We start from the raw sequence: 12,290 nt of genomic DNA on the forward strand, positions 1-12,290 counted from the left end.
CAGCTGCTGCAGGGAATTTACAGTAAGACCGAGGTGCAAATTGCCTGGGAGGATCTAAAGTGCACCGAACAGGTAGTCACAAGTAGAGGTATAAAGCAGGGTTGTCCTCTGTCCCCATTGCTGTTGATGCTGTACATGGCAAGAATAGAAAGAAAACTTGAAGACATTGAAATAGGTTTTAATCTTTATTCTAGCCGCAAAGTAAAAGAAGTGGAACAACATATCCCGGGACTGATATATGTAATCAGGCAAATTGCCACACTGTAATAAGGGCTGTGAAATCCACCGCTTTATTGTTTACGAACATTCGTTTTTTTTTTTTATCACCCGGAGAACGTCTGTCACTGGGGATAATAGCCAGAAATATCCTTGCTATATGAGAGGCCCCGTCACCATATGCCTGTAACTATGTCAACTATGTTAACATTATACGTAAAATAAATATGCAAAAATGTGAACATATAAATGTTAGCTGTGAATGGGTTTCTGCAAGCGCACGCTTAACGAGCAACGTGCAAACTAAGAATTATTAAAAATGCTTCAACCGCCATTCCCGTTCTAAACGTGAATTCTACAACTAACTTGTTTCTGACGGCATCAGTAACAAGAGGCACTCGCGAGAGTAATCTTCGTTTCATAGTGTACAATAATTCCATGGATCTAATCGGCTTGAAAAGGCACAAGGTGACACCTGACTTCCCCTCAATGATGCCTGAAAAGAAAGCATTGAAGAAGCTGACTTGGGAGCTGAAATAAGCAATTATCCACCCATGCAAACTTTTCCTTTCGCACCGCGTCGATATGCATATCTCCTGCCTCTCGCACTGGTTCGGTCCTTCCAGTTGTGAGAAATCGTTTTGCGTGTAACTCGCTATGCCCAGCTCATGCCGGGGGAAAGAAAATGTCGTGAGCCTCGGCTCCTACGGCATGCAAGCACGGAGCAAAACGGCCAAGCTATTTAGGCTTTCGGCGCGCGTGAATTTTCTATAAAAGTGGACACCGTTCCAATTCCAGGCATCGATGGCGTCCTGGGAAAGCGATTTGCAAGGTTGAGGGCTGCGGCTGCACAAGGCTCTCAGTAAAGGCAATGCTATCAAGGCTACCAGGAAGATTTTGAGTAAAGCACTTTTCTCGTCTAGATGGTGCATGTCGGACTTAGGTTAGAATAATTTGGCCGCAAAGGCTGTACGAAACACGTACGGGGACTTCGTTTTGTCGTTTCTCCCCATCCGTGTTTCGTACAGCCTTTGCTGAGCCATTAAAATAACTTAAGGTAAGAATTTAAACCATCTAGGAAACCAGCTCACCCTAAAATCGCCCACGCGTGGGGACAACTGAGAAATTTCTCAGTATCAAACGCAGTCATCAGTCGATAGTTTTGAGCGTGCCTTCCACCTTAAATGGATTCCCCGTAAGGTATGCAATTATAAGGCTTTTTAGCTGGCTTAGTTTTGTAGCAATCTTAAGGGGATGATCACCAACCGCCAAAGGCAGGAGCAGATTCTGCCGCGCGGCTGCTCTCATGGATTAGCGGGGGCCGCCATGCTCCCCAATCTTCGGTGGCGCCCCTCGCGGTAGCCTTTGTCCCCATGCGAAACATGCGCGGGAATTTCATGAAAAGAAAATCATTGAAGGACTCTGCGACTATAATCGGTAGCCAAGTACGAATCGGGCTTATTGCAATTAGCCTAACGCGTTTCAAAGATCACCCTGCTGAATGGCGACGCAGCGTAAAAAAGCGCCTCAGAATAAATGACCGGCGTCACTTCTTGATCAAGCATTTCCCCGGAGAATACGCCGCACTGTTGGGAGCTCTAAAACAACTATGCACGCGCGCAGTTTAAGGACTTTGCCGCCTGATGGTGCAGCATGCGTCGGACGCTGTGTGCTCCGCTTTAATTATATCTTTTGATTCCCCCTCTACACAGTGCAGTAGCGCTGAAAGCAACGATCAAATTTGGGGGACACAAGGTGTAGCGACGAAGCTGATATATTAACTTCAGCAGTTACCAGTTCTTACCTATAACTGAGGGCTGCTGCGTAAACTTGATTACAACTACGAACATTTATACGCACTAAACTATTATGCAACGTGTTGAAGACCGGCAAACTTTTGTGCCAACATGGTCGCTCTCAAACAAAATGAAGTGAGGAAATGGCGTGAACCCAGTGGTCGGAGAATTGCAGTCTACGAGCAGCCCATCCCGACGTTGTCGTACTTTAGAGTGGTGCCCTAAGGGCCCCACGGCGCAGAAAAGCCGGCTCTGTTGGCGGAGTTGACCGTGAGCTAAAAATTTCCTCGCGCCACCTGCAGGCCTTGTTGTGCCGGAGCGCCCGATACAATTTCGCTTGGCCTGGCGACGCGCCTACGGCTTTCGGTCCAACGGCACGCGGTAAAACTGCAAGATTCGCCTACCATTTTGCACTTCGCGGCGGATCGGCTGACACAACCCCTTCGCCTCCATTCGCCGAAGTCAGACTGCGGCCAACGAAAAGTCCAGATTGGATGGATTTTAACTGCCGCCTGTGCAACGAATTCCGGGGGGAATAAAACGCCCAGGAGCAAAAGCGAGAGCGGAAATCGGCGGGCGGCATTCTACGGAGGCACCGAGTTCAGACGTGCTCTCGCCTTTGTGCGGGCCATGGAACAGCCTTGTTACCCTTGTACATATTGTATACAAGTGCTGCTGTAACTCGCCATAATCTCGACAGCTTCGTCGCTCAGCTCTTTGCCATGTTGGTAGCGGGCTGGGCAAGGCAACTTCGCTGCTGTGGTTGGCAGCAGGGGGATCAACCGGCGGCGGCTACCAGGGAGGTGAGTGCCAAACGTTTTTCTCTCAATTCACCGGACTTCTCCAGCCCAGGTCATCGTAATTTAGAGAAGGCCTGTGGGAAGCACTGTGGAAAGCTTTCATCGTTTCAAGACTACAGAGAGTGTTCTGAAACAAATCTAGTGCCGAGGGTGTAAACAAAGCATGTTGGGAACTACTTGCGAGTACCTTAGTTGTGGGCAAGCAGCAAGAGGTTAGTGTGAACGATAAAGGACCTTAAAGTGAAGGAGCTCGTCGAAATTTGTGAGTAGCTAGGCCTTGCCTTAGGTCGTGCGAAACGGAAGCATGAAATTCTCTAAATCACGCATGTTGAAACTTTATCGCCATCATCCATGCACCGGTGATATTATCATCATCGGTGCCTGTAAAAATGTCCTCCTTAAGGGTTTTTTTTACAGTCCCACTTTCACATAACTTGCGAAGAATTAAAACACCTGGTCATGGGTGGTGTGGGCAGCCCGTTTGCCGACCGCGTCAAGCTGCTTGCGGCAACAAACGCGCGCAGAAAGCGATACTCCCTGGGCACGTAACGCACACTTTTTCTCTCATTGATGTGAATAGTATGCAGCCGTAAAGCCTTCACGGGATAACAAACATACACAGGGTGTTGCGACGATAATTGAAACACTTTAAAATTTTTTCCTTGGCGAACCGCCGCTCTGTTCACGCTCAAACTTGCCACTGAGGTCGCATTTTGTGGACTATTTTGTCTGATACCGGGAACGATGATGGTACTTACCTGTGTATTCTAAAAATAAATGAAAATGACTTTTGCCTATGGGAAAATGGCGGCTGATTTGGAGGTGCGAGCCAGCGCAAGTTTATGTTGGAACGACGGAACCACCTTAGGTATGCAGAGTGAAGCGCACGTTCGGGATTCACTGTAGGAAGGAGCCAAATGGTGCAGCAGACGATCATAAAATGCACCTAGGAATGTGCTAGCAGACGATCAGAAAACCCGGTTTTCGGGCTCGCACGTCCAAATCAGCCGCCATTTTCACCTATGCGAAAATTGTTTTATATTTATTTTTTGTTCCCGGTGTTAAACAAAATATACCACAAAATACGACCTTCGTGTGAAGTTTGAGCGCGAACAGAGCGGCGGTTCGCTCAGGAAATTTTTTTTAGTGTTCCAATTATTGTCGCAACACCCTGTACGTTGAGAAACGGTACCGTTCACCATAGTCACAAATTCACCCGCCGAAGTGTGACACGGATCATATTTCAGACTCTCAGTACTGCTTGAATGTATCACAAGTGTATCACAAGGTAGTTTAAGTAAAAATTGTCAAGACATTTTGCGAACACAAAATACGTGTTTTTAAAGGAGGTTCTGGCTCTAGCACTGACGGGCGACTCCTGTTTGAACAAAAAAGGTATAAAAATTTACGAGTCCAGAAATAAAACCATTATAGTAAGCGGCTGGGGTGACGCTAGAACTTTACAGTGATAATTACGAAAGAGGTAGTCTTTCTTGGCCTACCTTGTTCGTTCGTAAATAATTTAACACAAAAGCTTTTTTTGTGCGTTTCACTCAATTCAGCCAGACATATTACGGGTGTGTTCACTAGTGGGTTTGTGACCCACTGAGAATTGATCAGTTTTTCGGTATGTGATTGGTAAGGGAAGAATGAGAAGTAGAGAGAGAAAAGAGCTAAATGTATGCTGAATGTTTATCCCAAACCTATATAGGGGCCCTCAAATACTGAGCATCGCCTTGAGCTATAGCTTGAAGTCGTCAGTCTTTGCGCAGCAACCCGGCATTGCCGATTACCGCGTTGCCAATATATCTACTACATGTGCGATGGCACTATTTCGTGGAGCAGCGGCGACGTAGCAATAGGGGCGGAAAAGGGGGGTGGCGGAGGGAGTGGGCGCGTACCCTTTCTGGGACCGTAAAAAATATTAGCGGCAGAACGAGACTGAATGGAAAAAAGTGGAGCTCAACTGCTCAGACTTCTTTCTACAAAATCTAATTAGTATGGCTCAATTATCACTAAACTCCGAATAAATCATCATTATTTTTCGCTTATCAACTCCCATAGAGCGGAACAAAAGTTAACTGGCTCTTATCGCGGTGACAGCCGTGAGGACATGCATACATTCTGTTGTGAAACTCGCGTAGTGAACCCAAAAGGGCGAGCGTGCCGGCGGGAACAGTACATTGAACGCCGTTTAGTAGCTATGCGACGCCACGCATAAAGCTTCGGTCTCTAATATTGGCTTTTGCAATCCAAGCTCGCCATTTTGCGGACTTTTTTGCTGGAAGACGCCTTCGCGTAGCAGACGATGCCGAGGTGCGTTTCAGTTGACCTCCGCTTGAAACAGCAGTTCGCACCGGCATGGCCATCGAAAAACCTGGGAACTTGGCGCCCCCACAGTGAATGGGCTGCTCCCTTAGAGATAAGCGGCTCCAATTCGTTTCGGGGTGATAGAGCAGGCACGATCGGTTATCCAGGAGGCTATGGCAACACATTCATTTCTCCTCTCCCTTTCAGCTCCACGGGAACTAGAAATAAAAATTGTTGGCACGCGGCGTGCGAACTAAATACAAAAATTGTTCCCACGTGACGTGCGAATAGAGACACCCATAATATTTTTGCGCGCCTTCATTGCTGCGCCGGAGACAAACCTGGCCCGGACGACAGATTAGCTAAATTGCTACGGACTATAGCACTACTTCATGCTCCGCTGTGCGCTAGGCCTATTGGAAACACGTACACATTTCGTTTTTATGTGCTCCCGGACTAGCGTTTACCGTTATGCCAGTTCTGGTCAAGGGCGGCGGTGAATTTGGCGCCAAGAGGACGTACTTCAGAGAGTCGGCGGCAGGGCATCGGTAGGAAAATTAGAGTGTGGCTCATAGCTTAGCGTAATGTTCCATACCATTCCTCTAGGACACTTCTCCTCTAGGACACTTCGGTAAAAAGTTAGAATCACGTGTTTGGTTTTTACTTCCTTGGGATCGCGTCTGATCGTTATTCTTCTTACGACAGCAACGCCATGGGCATGCATGCCCTCGAGGAGGTCGGACTCGGTTTCATTAAGCAGGTTCATCTTGGAAAGCACGCTCTGCGAGCTGTTAAGTCTCCGATGTGGCGTTAGTTATTTGAAGGTAAAGTAAGTCGGTCTGGTTGAAAAGGCTGTCAGATTGTTTTTTAGTATATAATGCACAAGCACGTCCCCAGATGTCAGCTTCTTTGCCTTGTAGTTCGCACCAACTACACTCGTAATGAACTTAACAATTAAGAAAAAAAACTTGAAGCTACTAGCTATACCTTGTCTTTGCATTGTATTAAGAAGAAGCGAAGAAAGCTGTCCCGAGGTGTTAAACTTCATGTTAGGCAGATGTTTGAATATGACGTCGGTACGGGCCCTTTTTCGGGACAGATCATTTGTAAGAGAGGTTCCGAAAATGCCATGCGCCGTAGTATAAAGCAGGGAACTGGGGTACATTCTCCCTTTGACATTACGTTGATGGTCAAAGAGGTTCCGGAGCTCCCTGCATGGTAGACAGAAAATGAGCCCATCGGCCGGAGCTACCTCGGACAGTTGGTTAGTGCTGACTCCAACAACAACAGTGAAATCCGGCATTGGCGGATCAGAGGGGGGTCCGGGTGTCCTGACACCACCCCCTTAATTTTTTAATTTATTCCCCAAGAACATTACCCCTGAGGTCGTAGAAAAGGTCTAGTTGACGTTTTTTTATTTCTTGTATTTTTGGTTTTCCAATATTTTGGTGAATAAAAAAGGATGTCATCTTCCTCCTCATCATCATCACCAAAATCATCGCCATCGCTGATTGAACCCCTCAGAAAAAAAAACCTGGATCCGCCAATGGGCGCCGCATAGGCATGGGCTGGGGAGCACTCGACAAGCACTCCCAAATAATGAAAAGTGAGCTACCTCTGTCACTCTAAAGAAAAATCTACAACCTGTGCATACTGCCGGTGATGACAAATGGAGCTGAAACTTGGCGCCTTATTAAACAACTGGAAAGCAAAGCTTAGTTAGGTCGATTCAAGGTTCAATGGGCCTTGGAACGAATGATGGAAGGAAAAACACTCAGGGACAAGACAAACTAGAGTTGACAAAGTCATAATTGAAATAAAGAAAAAGAAATGGACTTGGCCTGACCCTGCAGTGAGACAAACCGACAACTGGTGGACAATTGGGGTAACAGAGTGGATACCAAAAGATGGGTATAAAAGGGGAAGGCCGCAACACGATGGAAGGGTGAAATAGGGAACTTCGGACGCAGGGATGCCAAATCTGGCGAGTTACCGGCAAACTGGCGACTTTTCGAGGCTAGTAGTGACGAAAATTTCCGTTTGGCGACTTGGCTACTTTCGGGCTCATTTGAACATTGGGGATTTTATATAATTTCGGCCCCTTCAGGCGCGCCACTTTCCCCAGAAGTGGTCTTATATTACCTTTTAGTGCATTTCCGCCGTCGAGGCAAGCTGAACAAACAAAGTAAAAGAAACTTTCGGTCAGATGACGGTGGTCTGGTAAAGTCTAGAAAGGGTCCCAGCGAATCAATAGACAGTTTTAGCATATCTTTACTGCGTTTGTGTTACCGTTTACCGTGCTACCGGACGCCGTAGTTTCCGTTTACCGTTGAAAATGGTAAAACACGTTTTAGCACACGGTTTGCGTATTCTGGCTTAACGGCCTCCGTGGGACACACAGCGACATCTAATGCGTTAGCATCGAAACAAATCACGCGCGATTTGTTGCCCGTAGCTATCTGCTTTTGTTTAAAGTAGCTTGAATGTTTCACTTTCCGGGTGAAGCGTTCACAATAACATTATTAGTTTTGGCAATAATGTAGCCATTACGTGTACAGCTAAAAATAAAAAGTGATGTCGGTAGCGCCATATACTGAGTACAGTGCGAATCAAGGTAAACTAGAATTTACGTCTGCGCTAAATATTTCGGCATGAAATTGGTAAAATAAGTTGAAATAATTTCTCAATAACCTACACTACCCTTCCCGGCACAATTTGGGAGACGCAAAAGCACTTTACGCGCTTAGAAACTTAACTGAACTATTTGAGGCGGGCGAGGCCTAGTATGAGTAGGGGCGTCCATTTTGCTCACCCACCCGGAAAGAAATAGTTGTTTGTCGTACTCCTGAGCACCAATTAGCGAGAAAAATGTAATAAACAATATCAACTAAGACTAGTTTTGCCGCCTGTACCAAGCATCAAGCACCGGGCGAAATTTGTTTGCTGTAATCAAGACGAGTGGGTACACGTCATCTGCTCGGGAAGCGCCTTGATGACGGTAAAGGCTGTGCGGGTAAGGTACCGTACACGGTAACTCGTCGCGCATGCCCAGTCGACTCCCGCAAACCCGGTAAACGGTAATGCAAACACGGTAACGATATGCTAAAACTCTCTATTCCCTCAAACACACCACCGTACAGCTCTACGTACCGGCACAAACCGAAATTTGCCCTGCTCTTTCTAATATCAGGGACCTGATGTCGTATGAGAAGCATCAACGCCTTCAATCAACGCTGTCTTAGTAATGCTTCAGTAATTTACCAGAGCTTGAGATTTCATGCAGAGCGGTGGGAAGTGTGTAACGATGTGTCATAGCGCGGGAATGTAAACAGGCAGCGAAAGTAGTAAAAGAAAAATTGGCCGTGTGTCTGCTCCTTTCGTTGCAAATGTCGACAAAAGACGATAGTCTGTGTCGAAATTTGCAAGTAAGTGCCTACCTTCGCTTTCCCGCTCACCTCTCATATTGTTCCTTTTGCGTCGCGCTCTTCCCAAGGTAAACACGCTAAAGGTTTGCTCAAGTCAGTTTAAATTTACCGCGTTCCACTGCTCCAGGCCGGGTGCCTCTATGCCAGCGCTGGCGTACGGCGGAGGCGCGCGTGAATCGAGGCGCCCTACTTCAACGTTTATAGCACCGCGTTGCCCTAGTCCACGTGCATTCCAAACAGAACCTGGAACCTTTCGTAACTGTTGACGCGTGATTTCTTAAAATGCCGCCAGAAGCATAATGGCGCGGGCGACAGCAGGCGACGGTGTTAATTTCTTTTTCTGCAGTGAATGTAGCATTTCATTTCGCAAAAATCAAGCATCCATGAATATCTTTATAAAGGAGCACTGTAAATATCATTTATGTATAAATTTTCATAACACCGGACTTAGACATTTAGATTTCGTTTTGAGTATATAAAACTATTGCGCAGATTTTGTTTCTCTTTGGCAGGGTGGTTGAATCGAGTCACAGACAGACAGACAGACAAACAGTCAGTCATGCAGACAAACCAAAATTTCTGCGTTTCAGTAGCCTAAGAAAGACTATCGCCTTTAAAATTAGCAGTGGATTAGCTCGGCTATGCCAGGATACACGTGGCGTGTGCTCAGGGGCCCTATTCTCGACTGCACAAATTGCCGGCAATTCTGGCAATTTGCCGAAAAACTTTTCTGATTGGCTTTTTTTTTTGGTCACGTGCTTCCGGTTGACAAAGCGGTTGTGTGTGCTGTCGTCATTTTGACGTTTCATGACGTTTACGGACACCAGTTCTAAAGTTTGCCTTACTTCTTGTTACTAAAGGTGCATAATTCTTGGCCGGCAATGAAAAACCTGACTAAATGCAGCGAACATGACAACGTAAGCCTGTCTTTGCTGTTCAACAACAATACGGCTTGTAATACATATCCCTTCTGTGATTGGCTGAGAAGGCGTGACGTAATTTAAACAGTTGACGGGAACAATTACGTCATGCATTGGAAACTTCAGCTGCGTAAAAGTGACGTAATGCTACGTAACAGCATGAAAATGGCGGTTATTTTTGTCGCAAAATACAAGCAAAATAGGGCAAAAATTGCCTCGGCTTACGTCGCCGCGAAATGTGCAGCAATTTGCAGCAGGCGCAGTTTCGCATGCGCGCTGTTTAAAGCATGTTTCCTACCGAAACAAATGATAGTTTCAACTGCTTCCAAGTCAGCAATCATGGAACATACAAATAACGTGCAGTATTTTTCTTTTATGTGTGGCAATAAAATAAACATTATTTGTTTGGCGTAACCGCAGCATATGACAGTACAAGCCTCTCCATGACAAACAGAACCCAATGCATGGCATTTGTCCATACTCGTCCTAGTAAGCTGTTGGGTCACATGATCGAACTCAAGAGAAAAAATAAGGCTGCGTCTGCTGCAACCCGGGGCTTCCGAGCCGATTCCCCCCGAACTGGCTGCTGCGCCCCACGGAAGTGACGTACGTCAACAAAAAATGTGCGTAATTGCATTACACGGCAATTATTTCAATAGTATTGCATATATTTTTGGCAGTGCCACACTAATATTATAATATTAAGATTTATTTCTAGCCTGAGTTTATTGTATTTTAATATGACGTCACCTACTTACCGTCACGTCATAAACATGCTTTGTAGATGTTTGCATTATATTTTTCTCTGCGAAACTTGAGTTTGTTACTGGTTTTGACACTCGCGTAGAAGAAGTTGTCTGAACAAAGCACTTTTTATAAATTTACAACGGGTTTTACAGATGACCTACAGACGAGCGGCATGGAGAAGAGGCCGAATTCGATCGAAGAGCGAATTTTGGCCCCGTTGCCCGTACTGGCATACGTACGGGTGAAGTTCACTCTAGTACGGGCTTGTATGTTCCGTGGTGCGTCTGTTCCGAGTTTGTTCCGTTGGCCTGTTTCAAATATTCGGATTCGCGCAGTGGCGAGGCAAGCAAGAATGTACGAGCGTCACCGTTGTGTGGAGTCGCTCACGAGTGGTGCGGTGCTGCGCTGTATTTTCGTTTCATATGAGGTGTTCAGCTCCAAGCCTGTGTTTCGCGCTTGTATCTTCTGCACTAATTCACAGTCTTCAAAGTCCGATGACTATTCGTGGCAGCAACGCAAAGTGCTGGTCAGCGCTTGCGCAGAGCCCAATGTTTTCATATCAAATACGTACTTATCAGAACCAAATGTTGCCCCAAAATGTGCAGTAAGGTACGAAGCACTGTGTTTCCTTCAAAACGTGACCGATGTGTGTGGTGCGTCGTAGTTTTCCAGAGGTTTATTGTTTGTGTGAAGCTGCTGGCGCCACAGTCATCGATGCTATCATTACAGTTGTCGTTATACACGGTGTTGTGTCGGTATCACAACGCGAGGCAAATATTTTGATACTGCTCCGCACTCGACTTGCAAGTGTCCAGATTCGTGTCGCAGCAGGAGTGTATATGTGAATAATCTAGAGCCCCATCAGTTAGCAATGGTGCGTCGCCGTGACAGCGAGTTCTCGTTCGTGCGCTTCAACTTGCCGTGATCCCCGTCGTTACAAGCGTGGCCAAAAAATGCGCCGGATATCTGTCGTGAGTTACTGTGGCATTTTCCGTGTGTATTGTGTTCGTGTGCTCCAAGATTTACGATGTCGCCAAACGTACGTGATCGTGCCCATTTATGACAGTCTAGGTGATGCGTCTGTGGCTTCAGCAATAACAGGTGCTACGTGCTGTGTTGAACTGTTATATCTACATTCTAAGCATACCATCTACATGACTCTGCGTAGTTGCTGTTTCTATTTGCTCCAACCTCATTTGCGTTGTTCATCTTTTTTGCAGGGCATTTTTATTTACGTGTGCATGCAGCATATTAGCACTAAATCAACCTTACACACTTACCTGTACATGCCATAACCCTCTTTGCAATCACGTGTGCATGTTCTACTGTTACCCTGCAGTATTTCGTCAACTACTGTGCATGCTAGCAAAGATTGTTTACATGTAGTTATGAACCATTGCTGATAGCCTGAATTTCCTTTAGTATTACTAACATACCTCTTTCTTTCTAACCTGCTGGCTTCGTGTTGCTTTTAAAAGGAATTGATGGTTTAACGCTGCGTCTAAAGATATGTTGGACAAACTTGCAAAAAACGTAATAAACGGGATATACCTGCTAAATTTCTCAATGGCACACGTACACTGATCGCACGTGCACTGCTCGCACGTACACTGATCGCACGTACACTGCAATCAGCACGTACACTGATCGCACAGGCTAAAAGTATGTCTGACGTGCTCCACACTCTTCGTCTGCCCCTCAACGCAGTCTGCTTGATTTTTATCCAACCGGCAAAACCACTTCTGCTCACTGACGAGCCAGGGTCACTGTCAAGCACACTTCACAACATAATCGAAAGCAGTCTGTTCTGATTTTTACCCAACAAACCAAACCACTTCCACTCACTGACTAGCCGTGAAGAGTCACTGTTAATAATTAATCGTTACTAATAATTTCAAAAATCCAGATGTAACTCTAGCGATGGTGAAGGCTGTAGTGGAAGTCTGGGGTGGGCGACTTTGACGGCGCTTGTGGGTTTCAGTGCACTTGGACTAAGAACGGCTCTCACGGGGTGGGAGCTCTAGCATCCTTCTGCTCGCAAATCCATAAAATATTTCTCTGTCTATTTGTTTAGTG

This window comes from Haemaphysalis longicornis, unplaced genomic scaffold (assembly GCF_048455015.1).
Source record: "Haemaphysalis longicornis isolate Haplotype H1 unplaced genomic scaffold, Haemaphysalis longicornis Haplotype H1 scaffold_5, whole genome shotgun sequence".
Classification (NCBI taxonomy): domain Eukaryota; kingdom Metazoa; phylum Arthropoda; class Arachnida; order Ixodida; family Ixodidae; genus Haemaphysalis; species Haemaphysalis longicornis.